The 7164-nt window shown below is 34.0% G+C and overlaps 1 non-coding gene across 1 annotated transcript; it reads right to left on the bottom strand.

Moving 5' to 3' along the window:
- Positions 1 to 6545: 6545 nt before the first annotated feature.
- LOC128282173 (small nucleolar RNA R71) lies at positions 6546 to 6652 on the bottom strand. The gene has a single exon (XR_008272406.1). It is a non-coding gene; the product is annotated as a small nucleolar RNA R71 (small nucleolar RNA).
- Positions 6653 to 7164: the final 512 nt, after the last annotated feature.

Below are 7164 nucleotides of genomic sequence, written 5' to 3'. Positions count from 1 at the left end.
TTCAATCATGAACATCTCGTCCCTTGTATAGGCCTTCGAGACCTATAACATATCGGAAGGCAATGCGGGACAAATACGGGCACGTTCGATTAGCCTTGGGCTCTTTAGAAATTTTTCCTTAACTAAAAAGGACACATGCCCATGTAGGTGGATTGTGTGGACTCACACGCCCGTGTATCTTGGGGCACACCCATGCCCTTCAACCGTGGGCAACACTGACTTATCAACACGGCCATGGAACATGCCCGTGCTACCTACCCGTGGACGAAACTGTCATTTTAACACGGCCATGGTGGACGCCCGTATGGCCTACCCGTGTACAACTTTGAGCTAAGGTTTTAAGTGCAAGGGACACACGGCCATAGCACACGCCCATGGGAGGGAACCTTGTGTCACACATGGCCTAGACACATGCCTGTGTGTTCAACCATGTGGACTTTATTAGGCTATTTTCCAAGCCTTTAGTCACCCCTTTATACTACTTGTGCCTAATGGTTACCAAGTTTGAGAAGAAGCATGATTATATACTTGTAAATAATCTTAATGAAAATAGTTGTATGGAAACCTCATATCATTGGTTTCATACATAAATGGTTATTTCCTATTTAGTGTCATGGGTTCCCTTATTACTTTAATCCATCTGAAATTGGCTCATTCATGTGATTCATTGCCAATTGATAGCAACCCATCCTTCGTAATTAAAACCATGCATAAAAGCGTAGGTCATAGCCTCCTTAAATTAAGCCAATTTTCATGGCCATATACAAAGAGATAAACATATTTTTACATGCTTTTACTGGGCAAATCAAATGACACATATAACAAAGTACTCAAAAATACTATACATGCCATTGAACAAAATAAATTGAGTCTTTATACCAAAGCTTGTTTAGTTGATAGTGTGTTCACTCCCTAATTGTCTTCCAATCCTTATGAGCCCTTGAGCTTTGTGAGACAGGGAAAAATAGAAGGGTAAGCATTTTCATGCTTAGTAAGCTCCAATAAGTGGAAAGTAAACTTATCGAGTAATTAGCAAACATCCATACTTATTTCATGAAATCATCCATTATGAAATGATTTCCTATCACATGCACTCAATCAATGAGTTAGTCATATAATCATGTATTATATAATTTAACTAGATGAGCTCATCATTCAACATTTCATTCATACATGTATATCCCATGTTAATCTCGTTGAGTTTCTAGGAACCTCGATGGAATACCCAATATCCGTCAATTCATACGAATGATTATTCCATCTATGCACTCCCACTAACCTCACATCATATGGAAGGATTACCAGTCCAGGCTAAATCCCCCATTATATGAACTCATAAGGTGATGTCGGGATTACTAGTTCAGGTTAAATCCCTTATAGCAACAAACACCCTTAATGAGCTCAGATCTGAATTACCAATCCAAGCTAAATTCAGACCCTAATCGGATTACCCGTCCGGGTTGAATCCATCATGCACACATATTCTTCGGGAGGCTTGATCATTCAAGGAACACCCGTCCGAGCTAGATTCCTTTACCTGAGATCTCGGATTACCCGTCCGAGCTAAATCCTTACTGCAACACATGCAGGATCTCAGTTTACCTTTTCAATGAGGGTTTATCCATCGAATTCCCTTTGTCAACCACAGCCGAGATATTTTTCACATGTTATCATCAATATGCATTTCTATGATATTTCATACCAATAACAAATACAATCATCAAGCATTCATAATTCATACAATTATGCATATCAAGGGTTTACTTTAAGTTATCCGAACTTACCTGGTACTCTTTTCGAAGTTGTGTTTCTGTTATTTCAAAACCTTGAGTTTACCACGATTGACCTCTGAAATTTGTTCCTCGGGGTTTATAATAGCAAAATTAATTCATTAATACCCCACATTATATATTTCAAGTTTAATACCTGCCCCCGGTCCAAATGACCATTTTGCCCCTAACCTTTCACATTTTTACGATTTAGTCTCTAGGCTCGTGTAATGAAACACATGCAATTTCTATCTTACCCAAGGCTAGCAGAACATTTTTCTCTGTTATGGAAACCCACATTTTTCATTATTTTCCTCATTTCTACCACACATTTACATCTTTTGCAAAATAGTCCCTATAAGGGTTTCTCATGAAAACCAACTTGGAAAAGATGTTTAACACACATTTATCTTTCATATTCTTCCATAATCCATCAAAATACCAATAACTCATGCATGGGTAAATTTTTGAACATGAACCCTAGCGTGAAATATGGGTAGAAATGGAGAGAGCAAACTACTGGGATTTCAAAAATACAAAGAACATGAAAAACGGGGTTTGGGAGCACTTACTATTGAGCTTGAAAATTGAAGAAACCCTAGCTATGGTGTCCTCCAAATTTCGGCAACCATGGGAAGAAGATGAACATATTTTTGCTTTATTTTTCCCTTTTTATTTCATTAAAATGCCTAATGACCAAAATGCCCTCATCCATGCAAGCCCATTTTTGTCCAAAAATTTAGAACTTGGCAAATTGATCTCCAAGACCTTCTAATTCATAATCTATAGCAATTTCATACAAATTGCTTCTAAAATCCAAGTTTTTCAATTTATTCAATTGGACATCTTATACTTAGAATTTCTTCATGAAACTTTAACACATGCATATACTCATATTCTAAGCCTCATAATAATTATAAAATAAATATTTTGATGTCGGATTTGTGGTCCCTAAACCACTATTCTGACTAGGCCCTATTTCGAGATGTTACAACTCATCAATGGAATAATCCATAATCTTTAATTGTCTTGAAAACAGAGATACGGGTTAGCTGGACCTAGTTGCAACGATCTTAAAAATATAAAAATTATAAGAAACCGGTTAAAATCAGCTTACCAAATTGAAAGACAAGCCTGGAAGAAGTTTCCCAAGCCTTAACAGTGGTGTTTCGGCCTTTCTCCCCACAAATAAGAAAAGAAAATGTTGATTTAATCGTTTAATTTCTTTAATTTAACTTACCTTTTAACTTTTTTACTAAATTACCCTTTGAGTGTAACTTGTAAAAGTCAAGTCCATAAACGTCCTTAACATAAGTATATGGTATAGTTACCATTTAAGGAGGGTTTTCAATTATTTTAAACTTTTAACTAAACAAGCTTAATTTTAATTTAACCCTAAACTAATTAGGACTAAATGAGAAAATAGCCCAAAAGTTAGTGGATTTAATCATGTCACCACCACTTGGACTTTTTGACCATGGTTTAATCACCATTTTGGTTATTTTAGTATTTTAAATCTATAGCAATTAACTTTTACCTCTTTTACAATTTAATCCTTTTACATTAATTAAGTAATTAATCGTAAAAATTATCGGACCAAACTTTAATTTACCTATAATACGACTCTGTAAATATTTTAATATTTACAACCTTAAATTACAAAAATGAAGCCCCAATACCTCATTTTCAACAACCACTTGACTTTTGGACTAAATCACTTATACTAACCTTTAATTCAATTAATTAAAATTCATCAAATAGAAATTTGATATAAAATTTTTATTGACTCGTATAATTTAAATATTAATTATACGAACTTACTCGTCGAATTTGTGGTCCCGAAACCACTATTTCTGACACCAATCAAAAACGGGTTGTTATATGTTACTTGTGTACATGCTAAGCTTATTATGTGATAATGTCCTAACCAATATGGTTATGGCATGAATTATGTAAGGTGACAAAGAATACCATGTTTTTATGTTATTTTCAATTATTGAGTTATGAAATGTCAAGTATGTTGTGTTAAATTTCATACAAACTTACTAAGTTTTGAGTAAGCTTACCTTTGTTTTGTTTTTCTTCCTTGTGGATTGTCGAAAATTGGGCATTCAGTTGGATCAAGACAGAGCTCACACTATCCACAAATCCCTTTAGTAGACTTTTGAACATTTTTGACCCGGTTATAAGTGGCATGTAAATAGGTGTAAATGGTTTATTTATGTATGTATGTTTGTATGTATGTACGTATGTAAGTATAGATGTATGTATGTATGTATGAATAAACTTGTGTTTAGTTGTTCTTAATATAAATATATGTGTAATGTATAAAATGTCGGTGATGGTTTGAGACTTTTCATTTGGTCACCATATGTGTTGAAATGTTAAAATGGTTATTTGATGCTCAAACGGTTGAATTGAATGACATTTTGGTATTTGGATTGTACAAGGTTCCTAAATGCATGTTTGATATGTTATAAATATAGAATGAGGATAAATATTGAGTGTGAATTTGGTACTAAACTTATGTATGATTAGTTTTGGTGACATGGTTATTCATAGGTGGCCTAACTTAGTGTTTTGATTGCTTATAGTGAACCTATATGGTCATGGTTTAAATTTGGCATGAAATGGGATTAATGATTTGATTTGAATATTGTTGTGAAATGGTGCCATTGAGGCATATTGGTTAGTTGCTTAAGAAAATGGTTTAGGTTTGTTTTGGCATGTTTTGAATAGGTGAATATTGGACATTAGCATTGATATAGGTTTTCACATGGTTGAGATGGTTACTTGTTTGAAAAGATGCATTTTTTCTACACGTGGTCTAGCACACGATTGTGTGTCTCCACACGGGCTGGTGACATGGCTGTGTGATCACTAAGGTAAGTTATCGTGTAGTCCACATTGTTCCTAAATGTCACGCGGGTTGGCCACACGCCCGTGTAAACATTATTGTTTTAGACATCAAATTTTCACAAGGTTACAGTAAGATACACAGTCCAGCTATATGGCTATGTAATTTCCTAGTGATTTTATCCATTTAGGTCTACATGGCTTCAGTGAGTATACGGTTGTGTGGAACAAAGGAAATGTGCAAGTGTACTCAGTCGCAATAAGTAAAAAAGTGACAAGTAAAATGTCGAGTTATTGTGCCGATAGGGACTTTATAAGAAATTATTTATGAATGCAATTAAAAACACTTTGGTGAAGAAAAATATTTTGATTTTGAGGAAGTGATTAAAACTAAAATTTAACTAAGTAAAATAAATAAAATAAAAATAAAAATTCCAACGCACGATTTCAAAAGATAATTTTAATCAAGATGACATAATTGTGTTAGATTAATTACATTTCTTAACTTAGAATTACTAAACGCATATTCATGTTGTTACGAATTAATTCACGGCAACTTGGTAATCTGCTAACTACTACTCATATGTACCTATTAAATTAACTAATCTCTTGAACAGTTTCCAATGCCAATTCAAAAAATTAATCAATCTTCATAAACACGTAAAAGATTAAGTGATGTAACAATGTATTCCTACCTTGAAACAGTTTAATCACAATAATCTTGCAAGTTATACAAGGCTAATGTATCGTCTAATACCATCGCTAATTTAACCCTCAGTTACCTTAGAAGATTAAACATGCACTGATTAAGTATTGTGTCAATTAATTACAATTTCAACACGTTTAAATAATTAATTCATTAGTTACCTTACAATTATAATGCAAGAATAACTTAATCATGATCTTACTTAATCAAACAACTTAGTAAGGCTTATAACAACACAAACATAATTTTAATAACTTAAGTGGACGAAATGCAATCAACCTGTGGATGAAATGCAACCAACCTAACACGAATTAGGTCATCTTGATTAAAATCATCTTTTGAAATCGTGCATTAGAATTTTTATTTTATTTATTTTAATTAGTTAAATTTTAGTTTTAATCACTTCCTTAAAATCAAAATATTTTTCTTCACCAAAGTGTTTATAATTTCATTCATAAATAATTTCTTACACAGTCCCTGTGGGTACAATAACTTGACATTTACTTATCACTTTATTACTTGTTGCGATTGTGTACACTTGCACATTTCCATCATTCCAAGTTTTCGGCGCTGTTGTCGGAGACTGTTTTAAAATTTGTGAATTTGTTAATTTCGCATTTTGATTTATTTTTCTATTCAATTTTAACTTAAATATTTTTTCTGTGTTTGTTTTAGGTGTTTATAAGTATTGATCGAATCATCGATTTACTCATCATAGAACCTAAGATTGAAAGAACTTTTCGACAACGAAAAAGACAAGCAAGTCAGAAAAAGACTGAAGAGATGAACTACGAAAATTTGAATCAAGGAAACGGAGCAAATCCTGCTCAAAATCCTATCCTTATTGTTGATGATAGGTTAGAACTCTAAGACAGTATGTCGTACCAGTATTTCATGATCTTAATCCAAGTATAAGGAGACTCGAAATCAAGGCACAACAATTAGAACTGAAGCCAGTCATATTCTAGATGCTTCACACATTGGGCCAATTCAGTGGAATGCCTACCGAAGATCCTCACCTTTACTTAAGAATTTTTATAGAGGTGACTGATTCTTTCAAGTTAGCTAGAGTACTCGAAGATGCACTACGATTAAAGTTATTTCAATACAAAGCTTGAGCCTAGTTGAACTCATTGCCACAAAATTCCATTTCCGCATGGCAAGAGTTAGTAGAAAGATTCCTCATGAAGTATTTCTTGCCTAGCAAGAATGCTAAATTGAGGAACGAGATCATTGTTTTCCCACAAATGGATGACGAGTCCTTGTATGAGGCATGGGAAAGGTACAAAGAACTACTACGGAAATGCCCCCATCACGGAATCCCTCATTGTATCCAACTTAAGACGTTTTATAATGGTCTCAATGCTCACATGAGGATGGTAGTTGACGCTTTTAATAATGGTGCTCTCATTTCTAAGTCTTATAATGAGGCTTATGAAATCATTGAGAGAATTGCCAGCAAAAATTATCAACTACTCACCAATTTAGCAGCATCAGGAAGACGAGTCATTGGAGTACATGAAGTGGATGCTCTCGCTTCACTCGCATCCTAGGTATCTTCAATTTTCTCAATGCTTAAATTTTTTACCATTAATGGGTTTAATAGTTTTGCAGCTCAGCGACCCAATCAATTTGAAAATACAACCTGTGTTTATTATGGGGAAGGACATTTGTGCAAAGAATGTCCATCAAACCCAGAATCTGTGTATTTCATGGGTAATCAGAACTAGAATCGAGGAAGGCAATAACTGCAATCTAATTTTTATAATCCATCTTGTGAAACCACCCTAATTTCTCTTGGAGTAACCAAGAGGCTGGACCCAATAACACTTA

Source organism: Gossypium arboreum, chromosome 1 (assembly GCF_025698485.1).
Source record: "Gossypium arboreum isolate Shixiya-1 chromosome 1, ASM2569848v2, whole genome shotgun sequence".
Lineage (NCBI taxonomy): Eukaryota > Viridiplantae > Streptophyta > Magnoliopsida > Malvales > Malvaceae > Gossypium > Gossypium arboreum.
This window is presented reverse-complemented; position numbering and strand designations above follow the sequence as displayed.